The sequence below is a fragment of the Phascolarctos cinereus genome, unplaced genomic scaffold (genome assembly GCF_003287225.1).
Source record: "Phascolarctos cinereus isolate Bilbo 61053 unplaced genomic scaffold, phaCin_HiC Scaffold_7;HRSCAF=346, whole genome shotgun sequence".
Taxonomy (NCBI): Eukaryota; Metazoa; Chordata; class Mammalia; order Diprotodontia; family Phascolarctidae; genus Phascolarctos; species Phascolarctos cinereus.
The window spans coordinates 135591239-135614046 of NW_027556180.1; positions in this window are offsets into that span (position 1 = coordinate 135591239).

The window sequence follows — 22808 nt, forward strand, 5'->3', positions numbered from 1 at the left end:
ACTGGCATACAATACTGATGAACTTCTCTGAGCGACCAGATTTCACCATCATCTTCTATAAGCCCTCAAGACTAAGAGGCTAAAAGTCCTTGGTTAGATTAACAAAAAATTGTGTTCAGACATTTGTTCTACTCCTGGCATTTCTCCTGGAGTTGTCAGACAAAAAAGACCAAATTCACTGTTCCTTGGCTTCTGAAGCCACACTGACTCTTGGGTAGATGACCATATTCTAGGTGAAGGTTCAGCCTATTAAAGAGGATTCTGAGAAGAATCTTGCCAGCAATTACTAAAAAAAGAGACAGTCTTCCCCCCTTCCCCTGTGTCACCACTCTGAGTGACACAGGACAACCTATTTCCTTTTCCTTTATACAGATGAACAGTGAAGGCATATTTGATGTCCTGGGGGATAATCTCTTCTTGCCATATTACCTGGAAGATTTCAGTAAGCTTTTATATGAGCAATAGACCTCCTGCCTTGTAAATCTCTGCTACAATGGAATCAAACCTAATGAGATTCAAAAACTCTTCTTCAGTTTGAAGTTCAACCAGAGAGGGATTGACTTTAACCTGAGGTATATGGTCAGTGGCTTCAGCATTGATTGATGATGGTCTGTTGAGAACACGATGGAAATGTTCGTCCCATTTCTCCAGGATGATGTCCTTATCACCAGTGTGGCTCTGTCTTTTTATTTTTATTTTATCTTCCCATGGTTTTTTATGACATGTAATTTTTTATTGAATCATGATCTGAAAAGGAGACATTTAATATTTCTGCCTTTCTGCATTGGATTGTAAGGTAGTTATGCCCTAGTATGTGGTGATTTTCTGTTTAGGTGCCATTTACTACTGAGAAAAAGGTATATTCCTTTCTATCTCCATTCAGTTTTCTCCAGAGGTTTACCATCCCTAACTTTTCTAAAATTATATTCACCTCCTTAACTTCTTTCTTATTTATTTTGTGGTTAGGTTTATCTAGTTCTAAGAGGGGGAGTTTGAGGTACCCCACTAGTACTGCTTTGCTGTTTATTTCTTCCTGTAACTCACTTAGCTTCTCCTTTAAGAATCTAGATGCATATGTACTTGGTGCATATATGTTTAGTATTGATATTACTTCATTGTCTATGGTACCTTTTAATAGGATGTAGTTTCCTTCCTTATCTCTTTTGATAAAATTTATTTTTACTTTTGCTTTGTCTGAGATCAGGACAAACCCAGGAACTATATGAGCACAATTACAAAACACTTCTAACACAAATAAAGTTAGATCTAAATAATTAGAAAAATATCATTTGCTCATGTGTAGGTCAAGCTAATGTAATATAAATGACAACTGACTCTAAATAAATTTACTTATCCAGTGCCATCCCAATCAACCTACCAAAAAATATTTTATAGAGCTAAAAAAAATAAAATCAAATTTCGTCTGGAAGAACAAAAGGTCCAGAACATTAAGAAAATTAATGGAAACAAATGCAAGGGAAGGTGGCCTAGCCATACCAGATGTAAAACTGAATTATAAAGCAGCAATCATCAAAAACACTTGGTACTGGCTAAAAAACAGACTGGTGGATCAGTGGAATGGATTAGGTACACAAAACATAGTAATCAATGCCTCTAGTAATGTACTACTTGATAAACCCAAAGACTCCACCTTCTGGGATAAGAATTTGCTATTTGACAAAAACTGCTTGGAAAACAGTATGGCAGAAACTAGGCATGCACCAATATCTCACAGCATATACCAAGATAAGGTGAAAATGGGTACACAATTTAGATATAAAGGATGATACTATAAGCAAAATACGAGAGCAAGGAATAGTTTACCTGTCAGGTCTGTGGAGAAAGGAAGAATTTATGTGCAAACCAGTGATAGAGAACATTATGAAATGCAAAATGGATAAGAGATTACATTAAATTTAAAAGTTTTGCACACAAAAAAAACCCAAATGCAACTAAAATTAGAAGGGAAGCAAAAAGCTGGGAAACAATTTTGACAGCCAGTATCTCTGAAAAAGGCCTTATTTCTAAAATATATAGAGAACTGAGACAAATTTACAAGAATACAAGTCATTATCCAATTGATAAATGGTCAAAGGATGTGAATAGGTAGTTTTCAGATGAAAAAATTAAAACTATCTTAGTCATATTAAATAAAGCTGTAAATCACTATTGATTAGAGAAATGCAAATCAAAATGACTTTGAGGTAACATATCATACTATCAGATGGGGTAACATGACAAAACAGGAAAATGATGAATGTTGGAGAAGATGTGGGAAAGTTGGAATGCTAATGCTTTGTTGGTAGAGTTGTGAACTGATCCACCCATTCTGGAGAGCAATTTGGAGCTATGCCCAAAGGGCTATAAAATTGTGCATGCCCTTTGATTCAGAAACACCCCTTCTAGATCTGTATCCCAGAGGAATCATTAAAAAGGGAAAGGGAACCACGTGTAGAAAAAATGCTTACCAAGATCTGAGTGACAGCTCTTTCATTTACTAGATTTTTGAGTATTTTTCAGAGCCTCACTTGTGTATCAATATAAAATTGTAGTTCCAAGGAACATTCTTTGTAATAACCATCAGCTAAATAAATGTGCCCTATTGTTGTTATTACCACTACTGCAGAATTTCACTAATCTACTTATCTAGTCATTTTATCAAATAAAAAAATGGGTTTTTTTTTTGTCATCACTTTGTTTTAGTGAATTCATGTAATCTCCTAGTGGTAATTATCTGAAAGTTCTTTATAGTATCTCTTACTTGCCCTTCCTTCCATCCATATAGAGGAAACAATCGATATAAAGATAGAAAAATAGATAGGTAGATAGATAGATGATGGATAGAAAAAATGGTACGGCATATTATTATGTATATATGTTATGTACACTTTATACAGAATGCACATACAAATAATAGATACATGCATGTGGGAGATACAGTGTGTATGCATATTTTGATTTGTATATTAACCAAATTCAATTCAATATATGTACATATCTGCTGTGTATATGTATATATATGTATATGAAAATATGCAAAACGCAGTATAATATAGTGAGCTGTCCTTAAAGTCAAGACAAACTGAGGTCAAGTCCTGTTCCTGGATACATACTGGCTTTGTTTCATTGGCCAAATGACAAAATCTCTCAGTGCTCTTCAACACTTCAAGACACTTCAGTCGCAGGTAAAGAGCATCTACCTATACAATTAGAGAAATTTTCCTCCCCTAGGAGTTCCCTATAACAATGAATACTAATCCCTATTTATCTAATAGGTATCATTGAACTAGTGGTGATGCAGGAAAATAAAAAGGAAGCATAGGCTCTTCCTCTGAGAAGCTCTGAATCAATGGAGGAGAGATAATGTTTTAGGTGAATTATTAAGTTTTAATGCCTCACCTCTTTTTTATAAATCAGTTACACCCAGTCCATTTTTTTTTGCATCTTTCTGGCAGAGTTAAAATAGTTAACATGCATAGTAAGTACTAATAGTTCAATAAAAATGCATTAACGATATGAGCAATGAGGTAGTTAACGTCTATAGAATAGAACATTCATCAGTTAAATACATCAGTTTTTTAAGCTTGCTCATTTTTAGATCTTTGGACAGGTTTTATAATCAGTATTGTTAATTTCCCCATTAAATGAAATCTGTGAGCAGCTTTCTCTCAAAGTCATAGGCTGAAAATCTCAAGATGAGGCAGTGCCATGGACAGTTTTTCACAACCTTACCTGTAATTTTTTTTTTTTTTGGTTTCATGAGCCTGTTAATGAACTTGCTTTTTTCTTTCTTTTTTTCACTATAAAAAAACATTAAATATGATAAACACTATAAGGAAACTTTAAATGTAAATAACAATGCTGAATATTGTGACTAGTATTTACAACCATGATCCACATTCTTTACTGTGCAAGTATTTCTTTATCATTCTACGAATAGTTAACAATAAACTAGTGCAACAGAACAGATAACTTCTTTAGAAGTAAGCATACAGAATGATGTACTGCGAATTCTGGTTAATTAGTGTTTTTCTCCTTGTATGAGACATAGAACTTGCTTTCTTCTTTAATGGAATAAGTGTTCTTTATTATAGTCTTTCTGTTTTCCTCACTTTGTTCTAGTATTTCCTCTTTGTAAATCTTTCCCATCTGAAATTATTTCATACTCCAGTAGCTACTTACTCTCCTGCTTCTGTCTTTGCCCCCTCCATTCTATTTTTCCCATTTAATATTGGAATGCCCCTTTTTCATGTAGCATTGACACTATCATGTTTGCCTCTCCAAACTCCTTTTTTCACATAGCATTGACACCTGAAAAATAGTATATATGTGCATGTGTGTGTGTTTATGTGTGTATGTATGTATATATTGACCCATTTAATATTATATAGATAAATATTTTTAAAATTATTTCAAGGTCACTGTAACAATAAAAGAGCAAGTTAAAATTACTGCAAATAGCTCACCCTTACTATCAAATGCAGTATGTCCTTAAGTATTTCACAATATTAGCATTTTTGGATGAAATTAATTGTGTCTACATATTGGCACTAGTCAGACTACAGGGAAATCAGTTCATTAAAAGTTGATATAGCATTAACATTAATTAATAGTTAATGTACCCATATATTTTAATCACAAGCACACACATAAAAAATATCATTAGATGTCAGAAAAAATACTGCATGTTTTAGATTTCTTTTTTAAATAATTATTCTTAGAATTATATAATCTTAAAGAAGAAAAGGACTTCGAAGCACTTGTAGTCCAATTCTCAAATAAAACATTAATTCATCTCTTCCAAATTTAGATTATCCTTAGTATTTTACCTGCCTTATCTATGCTATGATCACTTCTTGAAAAAGATCCTTTTTTTAATTTCAACAAGTTTCCTAGTGTTAATCAGAAGAAAACCCTGAAGAATTTTTTCTTTTCCTCTTTTTTTGTATTTTTCTCAAAGTGAAGCCATCAAAATTTATTAATGCTTTGGTATTAATAGAGAGAACTTTATTTAATTCCAAATAAATAAATGACATTCCAGAAGAGCAATGAAAATTCAACTAAAACCTCCCATAGCAACTCATATAGTCTATGATTTTTATGAACCCAAGATTGGACCTCCCAACTTCTTACTTACCCGGCATAAAAAAGGCACTGCTCCTATCACGTCAATCACTGCTTCATGGCAGTAATCATATTTTTCCACTAATTGACTAGTAGCTATTTCGTTTTTTTCATCTATTCTAAATCCTACTATACCAAGTCTTCGCAAAAGACTTAGCCTTCTATTTTGCCAAGAAAATAAAGACCACAGATTATAAACTTCCTCTTCCCCCTAATTTTATACTTCAAAACCCCTTGATATAATTCCTCATTCACTAATTTTTTTTTTCCTTTTCTGATGAAGACATAGCTGTTATCTGTGTCATGGCCAATTCATCTGTCTCTACCTTTTATCTCATGATGTTGTATGAAATAGTAAATAGAATACCAGGTCAGGAATCAGAAAGACTTGATTTCAAATCTGGCCTTAGATATGTGCTAGCTATGTGACCATGGTCAAGTGACATAACCTTTGTCTGCTCAATTTCCTCAGCTATCAAATGGGATAGTAAATATGGTGTTGATACATAAAGCAGGAAGAACAAAAATGGAGAAAGAATACTACAAAACAACTTCCCTAATGAATATTGATGGAAAAAACTTAAATAAAATATCAGCAAGGAGATTATAGCAATATATCTCAAAGATCATATACTGTGACCAGGTAGGATTTATAGAGAAATGTTTAGTCGACCACATCAAAAAGAAAAACAATAAAAATCATGATTATCTTGAAAGATACAGAAAAAGCCTTTAACAAAATACAATACCCATTCCTATTAAAGCAATAAAAAAGCCTAAGAATATTTTTAAATGATTTTAATTTTAAATTAATTTTAATTAAATTAATTTTAAATATTTCTAATTTTTTTTCTTAAAATTATAAGTAGTATCTATCCAAAACCAAGAACAAGCATTATCTGTAATTAGGATTAACCTCAAGCCTTCCTAATAAAATCAGGAGTGAAGCCAAGATGTCCATTATAACAGCTATTATTCAATATTGTACTAGAAATGCTAGCAATATTAAAAAGAGAAGAAAAATCAATTGAAGGAATTAGAGAATCAACTAAAATTCTAGTGGAATTAATTAACAATTTTCACAGAGTCACAGGATATAAAATAAACTCATATGAATTTTCAGCGTTTCTATATATTACCAACAAAGACCAGCAGCAAGAGATAGATAAATTCCATTTAGCATCACTGTGGAGAATATAACATACTTGGGAGTTAACCTGCTAAATTGCTTGCTTGCTGTTTTTCCTTCGTTCTCAAAGAGGACCATGGCATCAGAGAGATGATGCCGTGACATACAGATGAATTGGATTTAAATGAGAGAGGCCTATTCAAAACTTCACTTTCTCCTCTGAAGCCATCTGGGTCCAGTGGCCAGATGTAGATCAGGGAAGCTTGAGATGTCACAGGATACACTGGGAGACCATAGCCTTTTCAAGCTAAGATTTTTGACATCTCTCAATTTGACTGAACCAAAGCTCATTCTGTAATTAAGGCTTAATAAGAAATGAGGCAGAGAGTGGCTTCCTTACCTCATCAAAAAAAAATAATAATAATCAAGGACTGGAAAACCCTCAGAGTTTCTTGCAAAAACAGAAACGACTGCTATTTTACAAACCCAGGATCTATATGAACACAATTACAAAATAGTTTTCATGGAAATAAAATCAGATCCAAGCAATTGGAAAAATATTAACTGCTCATGTGTAGGCTGAGCCAATATAATAAAAAATAACAATTCCATCTAAATTAATTTACTTATTCAGTGTCATAGAAATCAAACTACCAAAAATTAATTTTTATAGAATCAGTAAAAGTAATAACAAAATTTATCTGAAGAATAGTTGCTTCAGTTTCCCATTTGTAAAATTACTTGGAGAAGGAAACAGCAAACCACTCCAATATTTTTGCTGGAAAACCGCAAATGGTTTCACAAAGAGTCAGACATAACTAAAATGACTAAACAACATTGTCCTGATAGGTACTAAAACAGCCTTCCTTAAACAGTAGTATAACCATATGACTTCCCTAGTCAAAATCTTTTATTTGATATTAAAAACCCTCCATAACCTGGTACAACCCTACTTTTCCATATGCAGTTTATATTACTACTCCTTGGGCCTTCTAGGGTATAGCCAGCTGCCATACTTATTATTACTCATATTTGGTATTCCTTTATCTGCCTCCTTTCTTTTTTTTTTTCTTTATTTCTTTTGTTTTTTGAAGACAAGTCTTCTTATTCAAACTGGAAGAACAGCAGCTTATTATGGGCCTGATCCCATATGGATTTGAGTGGAAATTTAAACCCACTTAGTTTCACAACTGAGCCATTTCATTCCTTCATAAGTAGTGAAGTAGCTTCTGATTTCTGGGCTCAAAATGTTGGTGCGAAACTTTCAGCAGGTACTTGGATAGTTTTAGCCTTACCAAAGCTCGGAACTCTCAAGGTCAAGTGATCCACCAATATGTACTATTATGATGAATATGTCTGCCTCCTTTGCACTCTAGAATTATATTTCTTCTCACTCTTGTCCCTTGTTTAGTTTCCTTTTATGCCCACCTGAAGTCTAACTGCCTTCCCTATACATAGAATCATTTCTTATCTCCTACAGATGTTAGTGTGCCAATCCCTATCCCTGAAACTACTACATATCTCCATACCTATATTGTTCCTTCAGTGGAGTAAAAGGTCCTTAATGCAAGAAATATTATATTTTTTGGACTTTTTATTTCCCAGTGCTTAGCAGGGTAGAACATAGTTGGTGATAATAAATGTGTTGTTTCCCACAACAGTTTGATGGAGTTCAGTAATGGTATTTTTTTATATTCAATACTACTTTGGTACCTCCATTTAATTCTTAATAATGACATATTCATTGCCTTATCAAGGCCAATCAAACAAATTACCACCACTATTGCTATGTACCATACATGTATTTATAATTTTCTAATTATGTCACCCAAATTTTAACAAAATATGGGTCACAGAATATCAAATAACTTTCTTTGTTGTTGCTTCACTGACCAAGTAAAGTTGTTAGGATATTAAAGTTGGAAGACATTTTAAAAGCCATCTGGTTCACTTTTCAATGGATAGCAGATTGTCAAACCAAGACCAAGTCAGATAACTGAAATAGGGGTAATTGCAGTGACACACAGATTGACATTGGTGTTGGCTGTCAACATAAGTCACTAATTAAACATTAAAATAGTTCTTTTTTACCTGACAAGAATTCTGCTACAGCTGCTTAATTCCTAACTTGATATGAGTTGTGATAGTGATAAACTTCTCACTAACCTGATAAAATATCATGGAAGACAATTGATAATAATAATTCATTTAACCTTTTAAAACCCTAGAAAATTTTTTATTAAAATTCTTGTGACCTTAGTAATAAATATCCCTTTGTCAAAACCCAGGTAGAATTAGAAATAAGAGAAATCTTAGAGGAAACATTTTGAATATTGGAATATTGTTGGCAGCTGCTCACTAGACTTTATTAGTGGTGACTAAAATAAGTATCCATCCTTGCTTGAAAAACTAGTATTATATGAACAGAAACCTAAGAAAATTATAGTAAAAAAATGGGTAAAATCTGAAAAGTAACTGAAGTAATTTCACCATTTTACAGCATGATCTGACATGCAAATTATTACTTATCAGCATTTTTAAAAGATTTGGCTGCTAGATACATGATCAGCTATAGCACATACTGATTATTAGTACAATAGGGGGAAAGTTCCTTATAAGTACACAATGAAAGAATATCTTCCCATGCCATCTGCTAGGTAAAATCTTTGTATGAACTCAAATGGTACCCAGGCCAATTTTTTTTTTTCGGTGGAAAATTGCTTAATTTTCTCAAACATGTAAAAATAACATGACATTTTCTATTCTTCACTTGGAAATATCTATTAATCTAATCTATCATTATAACACTTTAAATCTTTGACAAGGTTCTAATTTATTCCCACAAAGTACAAGGGAAAGAAATAGAAAGTATTCTTTTCACTTAAAATGGATGCTCTCACACTGAATGTGTGAGGGCTCTTATGATTTTGTAGTGACTGAATTTTAGCCAGGGATTATGTTGTTGTGGTCCCCAAAGAAGTTCACCAGGATCATAGCTGATGTTTGCAGAAAGACCAAATAGAATAAAGATTCTATAATGAAAAAAAAAAGATCTTCTAAACATGTTATTTGTTGATTTCATTGAGCCCCAGAACAACATGAAAACTTCGCTGTAAAATTTACGATACATCAAAGTATTGATCATTGCCAGGTGGACTGGAAATTAAAAGTGGACAATATATTGAACAGGAAATTCATTGAATTACTGAATTAGCATATATAATGTAGACATATGAACATGAGCTGAACTTCAAATTCAGTAAAAAGAGCAGATTGAGTATGTTTCCATTTCATTGAATGAATAGATTCATGAAAATAATTTAATAAGCACTTACTAGGTGTTAAGTACTACTATGCTAAGCAATAAGGATACAAATAGAAAAAGTGAAACTGGAACCTCAAGGTGCTTACATTTCAATTCAGTGACATAAAAAATTAGCTTCTGGGTGGATAGAAAGGCACATAATTCCTAGAGATTTAGCATGAGGTGGGTATTAAGGTCTAGAGGTACTCATGCTACATCATTTGGTTAAATGACTATGACAGAGGTCTGAAGGCCATGGAGGGAGATAGAGAGAAAATAAGGACTGGAGGACTTTAGAATGTAGTCATAGGGCACATGCAGTCAACAGACACATGCCTGTTGGTCCTCCACCTTACCAAGAAGAAAAAGGAGGCGACTTCTATTTTTTCTAAGCTATAAGAATACTCGTATAACTCAGATAGGTTCTGGGAAGGAGGATTGAAAGGTATAGGTAAAGGGGCTTGGTGATTCTAAATTTCCCTACCTTTCCTGATTGGCTGGTTCTGAGATAATCTGGGGAAAGGTATAAGAGGAGTGAGGTAGGTTAGGAGACAGAAGGGGAAACAGAACTTTCAGTGATCAGAAGTATATCACTACTGCAAAAGGCATCCTCATTTAACAACAATATAATCTGACAAAAAATCGTGGAATAGTTCTCTCTCTCTTTCTCTCTCTCTGCCCCCCCATTCCCTTATACATACATAAATATATACAGATAAATATGTATTTAAGTGCATGTTTGTGTATATATGTATATGTTTGTATATATGGATGTATGTGTGTATATATGCATATATATACACACATACATGTATATATATATACGCTGTCACACACACACAAGTGGTATATGAATACAGTGGAATATTTTACCCTAAGAAATAATAATTTTGAATAATTCAGAGAAACTTGACAAAATAATGCATGAATTGATGGATAAGCAGGACAATGATGATGGTGGTGGTGATGATAATCAGTACTAGTATAATGAATGACGGAGTGATGATAATACAGTAAGGAAAGCAACTTTGAAAGACTTCCAAAATCTGGTAAGCACAGTGACAATCATGTTGGAAGTCTAATGATGAAGTGTGTGACTCTAAACTCTTAGAAGATTGCTTCTGAAGAAGAGTTAAAGAATGATACAGAAATTTTCATATATACACAATACATTAACTTTTTGAGTGTGTGAGGGATTGAGAGAGATGGTGGCCTCAATAAATGTAAAATAGGTGAGAAAAAAATCCATTACAACAAAAAAAATGCGCAGAAAATTAAAAAGGATTTTAGAAGTGGAAATAAGGGAAGGGACAATTTTATTACTACCTTGTTAAATTTCATGTGTACTGTTAAAAGTAATGTTTCATAAACAATATATCACAGATAGTGTTTGTTCTTTATTGAGATGTTTGTGTTTGCTGATGACTAAGTTAAAAAAATAGATACAGTGGAAGGATTATCATTGTCTTGAGATGATGTATTCATATGGGAAAATCTAGATACCAGATGAGATGAAATAAATAGAAAGCATTGGGGAGAAGATCAACGAGGCATAAGCAGAAATAATATTAACATAGAAATATGTGTCACCTAGGCAACCAAATATTGTAATGGATAGAGTTCTAGGCCTAGAGTCAGGAAGGCCTGAGATTAAATCCAACTTCAGACATTTTTAACTGTGTGTTCCTAGGCAAATCATTTAACCTTTGTCTCAGTTTCCTCAATTGTAAAGTGAGCATAATAATACATCCTACTTCACAGGACTATTTTTTTTAAGATTTATTTATTTTTAGTTTTCAATATTCATTTGCACAAGATTTTGAATTTCAAGTTTTCACGGCATCTCTCCGCTCCCCTCACCCCAAGATAGCATGCATTCTGAATACACCCTCCCCTAATCTGCCCTCCCTTTTATCACCTTCCCCTTCTATTTTCCTATAGGGCAGGATAGATTTCTATACTCCATTGCCTGTATATCTTATTTCCTAGTTGCATGTAAAAACAGTTTTTTAACATTAATGTTTAAAGCTTTGGATTCCAAATTCTCTCCCTTTCTCCCTCCCCACCCATCCTCATTGAGATGGCAAGCAACTTGATACAGGTTATACATGTGTAGTTATGCAGAATACTTCCATAGTAGTCATGTTGTGAAAAAAACTAAACTATGTTTCTCTTCATCCTACCTGATCCCATTTATTCTGTTCTCCCTTTTGACAATGTCCCTCCTCAGATGTGTTTGCTTCTGAATGCCCCCTCCCCAAATCTGTCCTCCTTCTATTATTGCCCCCTCTTATTCCCATTCCCCATTTTCCTGTAGAGTAAGATAGATTTCCATACCTAATTGTGTATGTGTTATTCCCTTTTAAAGCCAATTCCAGTGAAAACAAGATTCAATCTTTCCCTCTCATCCCCTCCAATATAAAAGCTTTTCCTTGTCTGTTTTATGTGAGATAATTTACCCCATTCTATCCCTCCCTTTCTCCTTCTTCCAGTATAATCCTCTCTCACCCCTTAATTTTATATTTTAGATATCATTCCTTCATCTTCAGTTCACCCTGTGCCATCTCTCTCTCTCTCTCTCTCTCTCTCTCTCTCTCTCTCTCTCTCTCTCTCTCTATATATATATATATATATATATATATATATATATATATATATATATATATATATATATATGTGTGTGTATGTATGTATTTATATATACATATTATATATTATATATATATATATATTATATTATATATATATATATATGTATATATATATTTTTTTCCCCCCTCCAACTACCCTGATACTGAGAAAGGTCTCATGAGTTACAAGTCTCATCTTTCCATGTAGGAATGTAAACAGTTCAACTTTAATAAGTCTTTTAAGATTTCTCTTTCTGTTTACCTCTTCATGTTTCACTTTAGTCTTATATTTGGAAGTCAAATTTTCTGTTCAGCTCTGGTCTTTTCATCAAGAATGCTTTGCTGGGTAGGTGATTCTTGGTTGTAATCTTATCTCCTTTGCCCTTCAGAATATCATATTCCAAGCCCTCTGATCCTTTAATGAAGAGCTGCTAAATTTTGTGTTATCTTGATTGTGTTTCCACTGGGAACTCTGGAATTTGGCTACAGTATTCCTAGGAGTTTTCCTTTAGGGATCTCTTTAAGGAGGTGATTGGTGAATTCTTTCCATTTCTGTTTTCCCCTCTGGTTTTATAATATCAGGGCAGTTTTCTTTGATTATTTCTTGAAAGATGATATCTAGGCTCTTTTTTTGATCACGGCTTTCAAGTAGTCCTATAATTTTTAAATTATCTCTCCTGGATCTTATTTTCCAGGTCACTTGTTTTTTCAGTGAGATATTTCATATTGTTTTCTATATTTTCATTCTTTTGATTGTGTTTTATGATGTCTTGATTTCTCATAAAGTCATTAGTTTCCAATTGCTCCATTCTAGTTTTTAAGGAAGTATTTTCTTCAGTGAGCTTTTGGACTTCCTTTTCCGTTTGCCCAATTCTGTTTTTTTTTTTTTTTTGGTTGGGCAATGGGGGTTAAGTGACTTGCCTCAGGTCACACAACTAATGTTATATGTCTGAGGCCAGATTTGAACTCAGGTCCTTCTGAATCTAGGGCCAGAGCTCTATCCACTGTGCTACCTAGCTGCCCCCCAATTCTGCTTTTTAAGGCATTCTTCTCCTCATTGGCTTTTTGGACCTCTTTTGCCATTTAGGTTAGGCTGTTTTTTAAGGTGTTCTTTTATTCAATACTTTTTGGGTTTCCTTTAGCAAGCTGTTGACTTGTTTTTCATGATTTTCTTGTATCACTCCCATTTCTCTTCCCAGTTTTTCCCCTACTTGTCTTACTTGCTTCTCAAAGTCCTTTTTGAGCTCTTCCATGGCCTGGAATTGATTCATATTTTTCTTGGAGGCTTTGGATGTAGCAGCTTTGACTTTGTTTTCTTCTGAGTGTCTCTGTTTTGATCTTCCTAGGCACCAAAGAAAGATTCTATGGTCTGACTTTTTATTTTTTGCACCATTTGCTCATTTTCCCAGCCAGTTACTTGAGTTTTAAATTCTTTGTTAAGGGAGATATCGCCTTCCAGGTATGGGGAATGTACTGTCCCAAGCTTTGAGGGTTTTGTGCAGCTGTTTTCACAGATATTTCTAGGGACTTGTAAGTTTTCAGTTTTTCCAAAGTGGTATGTATGATCAAAGGTGAGGTGTTTACTCTTTTCCTGGCCTGTACTCTGGTCTATGAGTGACCATAAGCACTGTTTTCTGCCTTGGACCTGTGAGGATTTCCTCTGCATTGCCACCATAAGCTCCACAGTGCCAGCCCTCCTTCTTGCCCCAGGATCACCACCCAGAAGTTGACCCATATCCAAGGACAGGCAAAGGAAGAGTTTCCTGCCTTACCACCAGCACAGAGATTCCTGCAATCCTCTGCTGATCGGCCACTCATTCCCCTCTCAGTCTATGAGCCCAGGGCTCTGGAAGCAGCTGCTGCCCCAGGGCAGCACTGGGACTGGAGCTGGGACCAAGTTTCTCTCTCGCCAAGTCATAGCCTTTTCCTACTGATCTTCTAAGTTGTTTTTGGCATTTGTGGGTTCAGAAGTCTGGAAACTGCCATAGCTGCCTGTGATTCAGTCCTCTGAGACCTGTTCCAGGTTCACTGATGCCTGGTCTTTGACTGTGCACCCACAGTGCACTGCGTTCCTTTCCCAGCCTGGAGCAATAGATCTTCCCAATCAACCATCCAGGTTGTCTTGGGCTGGAAATTTGTTTCACTGTGTATTTTTGTGGGTTATACTCCTTTGGAATTTGTTTAGAGCCATTTTTTTCAGGTATTTGGAGGGGTTTGGCAGAGAGTGCAAGCAAGTTATTGCTTCAACTTTGCCATCTTGTCTCCACCCCTCCAAAGTTCTACCACAGGACTATTCTTTTTTGTTGTTGCTATGTGTTTTTTTTTGTTGTTGTTGTTTTTGCTTTTTGGTGAGGCAACTGGAGTTAAGTGACTTGCTCAGGGTCACACAGCTAGTAAGCGTCAAATGTCTGAGGCCGGGTTTGAGCTCAGTTCCTCCTGACTCCAAGGCCAGAGCTCTATCCACTTAACCACCTAGCTGCCCCAACACAGGATTATTCTGATAGTCAAATAAGGTAGTAGTTATAAAGCACTTAGCACAGTGCCTACAAGAGTGAGGAACCTGCAGCCTTGAGGCCCCATGTGGTCTCCTAGGTGCTTGGGTGTGGCCAAGTTTTATAGAAAAAATCCTTTTATTAATGGGAGTTGTTCCATGAAGTTTGGATTCAGTGAAAGTGCCACAATTGAGGACCTAGAAGACCCCATGTGGCCTCTAGGCTGCAAGTTCCCCAACCCTGTGCCCTAGCACATAGTAAGTACTATAAATACTTTTAGCTTTCCTTTCTCTTACTGGCCAGAAACTAGGAATAGAAGAAAAATTGCAGAAATAAATAAGCTTGACAATGTGGAATGCTGTGGTAGTGATAGGGGACTTCAGTTAACTGAACTGTTCTCCATGTCTGAAATAAATTTTCTATTCAGCTCTACCTCCTCAAATTCTTAGTTTCCTTCAATATAAAAACCATCAGTAAATTTTTAATAAGCACTTACCATATTTTAGCCACTGTGCTAAGTGCTAGGGTTGCAAATCATACTTAAAATAACAATAATAATAGCTACCATTTATGTAGTACCTTAATCAAAGCACTTTACATATACTATCTCATCTGAACCTCACACAACCGTGTGAGGAAGGTAAGATCTCATGTACTCTAGGATGAGGCAGCATGGGTGGGATGGTAACCTCTCAAGAAAGAAATTCTGAAGACACAAAGAAAAAAAAATTCCGAAGAGCAAAAAAGAGAATTGTCTGAAATGATCAATGCTTAAGACAAAGGAAAACACAACACACACACCAACTCACATATCATATCTAAGATGTACAGAGGATGAAAGTAATAGGTAACGGGAGTAATGAAAAAAACCTGACATGGTACTTTAAGTAAAGTTTCAGGAATATTAAATCACAGAATGTACTGGTGAAAAAAAAAAGAAAAACTAAACAATAAAAACTTTTAAAAAATATTCTTTGGGGACTAATGAAAAAGTAGAGGATTTTTAAGACTGCTGTAAGAGATAGATGTGATTATGAAAACTGATGATGTAATGCTCATTTCTTATTTCTTTCTATCTTATCTAACAAAGAGAATCACCTTTGACCTGGACTGGACAAGATAAAATGGTAATAGGGAGTTGATAGGACAGCTAGTTGGCATAGTGGACAGAGAGTGTGTATATCTACTCAATAGGACCTGAGATCAAATATTCCCTTTTCTACTTAATAGCTGTATGGCCCTGAGCAAGGTCCTTTACCTTTATTAATCTCAATTTCCTCATATGTAAAATCTCAATATTTTTCTTTATACCCAGCTAGGTGGCATAGTAAATAGAATGCTGGAGTCAGGAAGTCCTTAGTTCCAGTCTAGACTTAAATATTCCAAGCTATGTGACCTTGACCAAGTAACTTAATCTCTATTTTCCTCAGTTTCTTCAGCTGTGAAATGGGAATAATAATGGCATTTGCTTCATAGGGTTGTAGTGAGAATCAAATGAGCTAAAACTTTTTTAAATGCCTTTAGCATAGCATCTAACAAATAGTAGGCTCTGTAGAAACGCTTATTTCCTCTTTCCTTCCCCTCTTCAAAAAACACATTTCAGGCCACCTGGGAGAGAAGAGTAGGAGAGGAAGAAGGAATGACCCATCTTGTGAAATCCCTTCTAAGTTTTTATACTTTAAATGTTGATCCACATTTTTCTTAGTCTTGCTATTAAATTACCTGGCTATCAATATCCATTTATCTATCTATCTATCTATCCACCTGTAAGTTTTGGTTCAACATTGAAAGGAAACCATCTCATGGGAGAAGAAATTTCTCTAGTTTTATTCTTGGTTGTGGGCCAGGCCAATTAAAGGTGATAATTTCTGAGATTATTCCACAGAATATCCACTAGATTCCCTTCAGACATAGGGAAAGATAATCAATAAGCAATCAAGCCAAAAGCAAAGAAGGGTTATGACTAGTGTTATTTTCCCTCAAGAGTAATTAAAGGGAATTGCATGACATAACAACATTTTATTCATAAATGTTACAAATTTTGCCATGAATTTAAATCAAATTCATTCATTTATAGTTTGCATACCTTACTTTCTTTTCTTTCTTTGAAAAAAGGACATTTGCAAGAGGAGCCAAGATGGTGGAGTGAAAGCAGCAACTTACTTGAGCTCTCCCCCAAACACCTCCAAATACCTATAAAAAATGGCTCTAAATAAATTCTAAGGCAGCAGAACCCACAAAAAGAGAGTGAAACAAATTTCTAGCCCAAGACAACCCGAATGATTGATAAGAAAGGTATATCGCACTGGGCTGGTAGAGGAACACAGGGTGGCTTAGGCACACAGGCTGCAAGGGAATCTACAGCAGGCCTCAGAAGACTGAATCACAAGCAGCTGTGGCAGTTTCCAGACTCCTCAATCCACTAATGCCAAAGACAACTTAGAAGGTCAACAGGAAAAGTCTATTTCTACCGTACTGAGAGGGGAAGGTGAGGCCTCAGCTCCAGTTCCCTGAGAACATGACCCGGGGGGGGGACATCTGCTTCCCTAGCTTCCAGCCCACAGACTGAGGGGGAATTAAGTGGCTGATCAGAGGGGGATTGCAGGGATCTCTCTGCTGATGCTGAGGCAGGAATCTCTTGCTTTACCCGTGCTTAGATCTGGGTCACATTTGTGGATGGGGTCCTGGGGTGAGGAGGAGCACTGGCATGGTGGAGGTTGTAGTGGCTGTGGACAGGAAACGTTCCTCACAGTTCCAGGACAGAAAGGAGTGCTTGTGGTCACTAATAGACAACAGCACAGGCCAGCAAAGGAGTAAACAACTCGCCCTTATCATACCACCTTGCAAGAACTGAAAATTTACAGGTCCCTACAAGTATCTCTGAAAACAGCTATATATACCCCCGAAGCTTGGGACAGTACATTCTCCACATTGGAAGCAGACCCTTACCTTAACAAAGAGTTTAAAACTCAAGTTATTGGCCAGGATCATGAGCAAGCAGCACAAAAAGAGTCAGACTATATTATCTTACTTTGGTGACAAAGAAGATCAAAATATACAACCAGAAGAAGACAACAAAGTCAAAGCTCCTACATCCAAAGCCTCCAAGAAAAATATGAATCAGTCCCAGGCCTTGGAAGAGCTCAGAAGGGATTTTGAGAAGCAAGTAAGGGAAGTAGAGGAAAAACTGGGAAGAGAAATGAGAGTGATGCAAGAAAATCATGAAAAACAAGTCAACAGCTTGCTAAAGGAGACCCAAAAAAATACTGAAGAAAATAACACCTTAAAAAATAGCCTAACCCAAATGGCAAAAGAGGTCCAAAAAGCCAATGAGGAGAAGAATGCCCTAAAAAGAAAAATTGGCCAAATGGAAAAGGAAGTCCAAAAGATTACTGAAGAAAATACTTCCTTAAAAATTAGAATAGAGCAATTGGAAGCTAGTGACTTTATGAGAAATCAAGACACTGTAAAACAAATCCAAAAGAATGAAAAAATAGAAGACAATGTGAAATATCTCATTGGAAAAAAACTGACCTGGAAAATAGATCCAGGAGAGAGAATTTAAAAATTATTGGACTATCTGAAAGCCATGATCAAAAAAAGAGCCTAGACATCATCTTTCAAGAAATTATCAAGGAAAACTGCCCTGATATAGTAGAACCAGAGGGCAAAATAGAAATTGAAAGAATCCACAGATCTCCTCCTGAAAGAGATCCCCAAAGGAAAACTCCTAGGAATATTGTAGCCAAATTCCAGAGTTCCCAGGTCAAGGAGAAAATATTACAAGCTGCCAGAAAGAAAAATTCAAGTACTGTGGAAACACAATCAGGATAACACAAGATTTAGCAGCTTCTACATTAAAGGACCGCAGGGCATGGAATATAATATTGCGGAGGGCAAAGGAGATAGGATTACAACCAAGAATCACATACTCAGCAAAACTGAGTATAATCCTTTAGGGGAAAAAATGATCATTCAGTGAAATAGAGGACTTTCAAGCATTCTTGATGAAAAGACCAGAGCTGAATAGAAAATTTGACTTTCAAATACAAGACTCAAGTGGAACATGAAGAGGTAAAAAGGAAAGAGAAATCATAAGAGACTTATTAAGTTGAACTGTTTACATTCCTGCATGGAAAGATGATATTTATAACTCATGAGACCTTTGTCAGTATTAGGGTAGTTGGAGGAAAAAAATATAATGTTAGGTAGATAGATAAATAGATAGATAGACAGATAGATAGATAGAGGGCACAGGGTGAGTTGAAGATTAAGGGGTCATATCTGGAGAATAAAATTAAGAGAGAAGAAGAAAGGGAGAGGTAGAATGGGGTAAATTGTCTCACACACACAAAAAAAAAACCCAAAAAACAAAAGAAAATGCTCTTACAGTGGAGGAGAAATGGGGGAAGGTGAGAGGAATGAGTGAATCTTATTCTCATAGGATTTGGCTTAAGAGGGAATAACATACACATTCAATTGTGTAAGGAAATTTGTCTTATTCTATGGGAAAATAGGGGGAGAAGGCGACAAGAGAGCAGGGTGGGATGATAGAAAGGAGGGCAGATTGGGAAAGGGGGTAGTCAGAAGCTAATATTTCCGAGGAGGGACAGGGTCAAAAGAAAAAGGAGAATAAATGGGAGGCAGGATAGGATTAAGGGATATAGAGTTAGTTTTTCACAACATGTCTACTGTGGAAGTGTTTTGCATAACTGCACATGTATAACCTATATTTAATTCCTTGCCTTTTCAATGAGAGTGGGTGGGAAGGGAGGAAGGGAGAAGATTTGAAACCTAAAGTTTTAAAAACACATGTTAAAAAAATGTTTTCACATGTTACTGGGATATAAGAAATACAAGAAATGGGGTACAGTAGTCTGTCCTGCCCTACAGGAAAATAGAAGGGGAAGGGGATAAGAGAAGGGGTGAAGAGATAGAAGAGAGGACAGACTAGGGGAATGGATATTCAGAATGCATGCCATCTTGGGGTGGGGGGAAGGGTGAGATGGGGTGAAAATGTAGAACTCAGAATCTTGTAGAAGTAAATATTGAAAATTAAAAATAAATAAATTTATATTAAAGAAAAAGAAAAAAGGACATTTTTCCCATCTCTGTTCACATAGCTCCTCTCTTTCCCCCCAGAATATTATGAAGTAAACTATTAGCAAATCATCAGTCCCATGTATTAGTTCTTTTAATACCGTGACATGTAGTGTTTCATTATAGCCAAGGTCTCTACTTATATTATGTTTTAATTTTCTTTCAGTTATTTTTTTTCCTATCCTTTCCAGCCTTATGACCACTATCTTTGGTGATGAAAACAAAAAGATAATAATAAGCAATGAGTAATAGTATTTTTGACACTGACTAATATCATCATCCCATCCACTGTGCATAGTGTTCTTATAACACTTTGCATAGTCCTTAACTTTCCTCTCTGGTTTATTTCACTTCTAATGCTATTCTCATAAGACTATGCCATGCTTTAGATAATTGAGGTGGCCCACCACTTCTATGCCATGCTTCTCTCTAAAGCTTTTGATTCGTTTCCCAAACACCTTATCTTTTCTTACATTCATCGTGGTTATATGTCACATACTACCATGATTACAACAATTCTCTCTCTGCTTTTGTTGATCTTCACTAAAAAATTCAGAAGCATACTTGCTGCTTTTGTCTACTGCATTTCTCACATGACTTGTTCTTAATAGAAAATATTATTCTGCCTCCTCTGTTTACCTTTCCTTTCTCTTTTAACTAATTTCAATACTATTTGTGATGTCAAAATTTTCTCTTTGAAGCAGCATGTCTAGTTTACATTGCTTGTTCGGAAAATTTTGTACATTTGTGCACAGACACCTGAGACCATGTATTGTTGGATTTCATCCCTATAAATTTCTGAGTGTCTTAAATGGTATACTTCCTTCTATATTATACCTACTCTCTAAGATATCTGAGACAGTTTCTAATATTGCCCCATTTTTACTTCCCACTGGGAAGTAAATGTTGTTTTGTATATGGTTTGAATAATACATTTCTTAGGACCCTTCTACATCTGAAATTTCTCTGATTCCACATGTTACAACTCCATTTACAACTTGTGTGATTTTTTTCTGAGTCACAGCCTTCTGAACATGCATTTCCTCACTGGTAAATTATGAAGAATTATACTACCTCTCTGTGTTGCTGTGAGGGATGCACGTTATAAAATTTAAACTAAGTGCCATAAAAATCAGTATTACCTTACTTGGGAACATTATTATACTAAGCACTTTATAAATATTAACTCATTTTTGTTCTCTCTCTCTCTCTCTTTTCCTTTTTTTTTTTTTTGGTGTGGCAATCAGGGTTAAGTGACTTGCCCCGGGTCACACAGCTAGTAAGTGTCAAGTTTTTAAGGTTGGATTTGAACTCAGGTCCTCCTGACTTCAGAGCCAGTGCTCTATCCATTGCATTACCTAACTGCCCCTCATTTTTGTACTCTCAATAACTTTGGTAGGTAGATGCTATTATTTTCTCCATTTGACATGTTGAGGAAACTGACACAGAGGTCAGGTGACTTACTGAGGATCACAGAGCTAATAAGTGTCTGAAACCATATTTGAATTTATGTCTTTCCGACTCCAGGTTCTGCATTCTGTCTACTATAGCATCTAGCTCCATGATGTGCAGGGTGGCCTGTCCTATGTGTTGGTATAACTGGCACATCCTGTAAGAAATCTTTTTCAATAAGCTTTCATAGCAAAATGATCTGTACTATTCCACAAGGCACACATGAGGTTTGTTCCATCTTTACACAACCCTTCAAACCCTCCTCAATTAAGGAAAAGGTGGCATGCATAAATAGGGAAGATTTTTTTCAGCAAATATTAGAACAGTGGCACTACATATACAGAAATATATGTGTATGTATATACACATATGTGTACATATGTATGTATATATACATTTCTGTATATACACATGTGTGTATATTGGTTCACTTTTGTATTTATGTGTGATTTTAATCTTTATTTCTGACTAGGTAAACCCAGTTATATGTCATTGCTGAATATCTATTACATGGACTCAATCAAGCTCAGGTTATTAGCCAGTTCATCCATTTCCCCTATCCTTGTCTAATAAAAAGCATAAACTAGAATTTAATCAGAAAAGGAATATGGTAGGTTCATTAATATTGAATAAAAGTATTATGAACTTGAAGAGTATATCTATTTTCAAGATTGTCCTGAGTGTTGTCCTTCCACACATGTCATGAACATTTCTTCTGATTTTGTATTCTATTAAATCACTTCCAATCATTATTTTCATAACCACTTTTCAAGTGAGACCCAGTGTTAGCCTTATGATAGTGACAGAGAAAGCATCACAATATCTTAATGTGAAAGATTAGGTAAGAATTTGAGGATAGAGGAAAAATCTTTTGAGTGGTGATCTTTTCCATTTTGCCTTTCTGAGATACTCCCTTGATACTTATTTACTTGTTTCCTCTAATTTCCAATCCTCTTCTCTGGCACTTTGAACATGAATTTTCTCAGATAAAAAATGCCTCTTGTGGGGTATGCTTTTTAGATTACTGATTCTGATGGTTAGATAGTCACCTAGGCAACAATCCTCTCCTCATTCTCCCCTCCCCCTCACATAGAATATATAATGTAGTCGTGTTTTTGCTATGTGTTTCAAGTGTTCTTGAAGTATAGAGTGGAAGAAAAATTGGGAGAGAGAAATAACATCTTCTTTTACTTATCCTTTAAAATCCCAGTAGTTGTTGTACTGCTAATCAAATGGATCTTTCAGAAACTGACATTAGATTCCAGAGAGACCCCCAGCAAAGGCCTCCAGCAAAAGGTTTTCTGTCTTAAGCAGCCTTGAGTATTCTAGTACGTTTTTATTTGAGCTTTAAGGACCATTATGGCTACTAAATGTACTTTTCTGGTTTCATTCTAAATCTTTTAATTAAAATTGTAACAGCAGTGAAGCAGTATACCTGTTGTGACACGTGACACTCAAATCCTATCAAAGCCCACCAGGACAATTTGTCTTCCATGTAAGTTTGATGTACCTTTTCTAAGTGATGTTTAAAATCAGAGCAGAATTCATGATTTTTAATATTATTTTTTATAATGGCC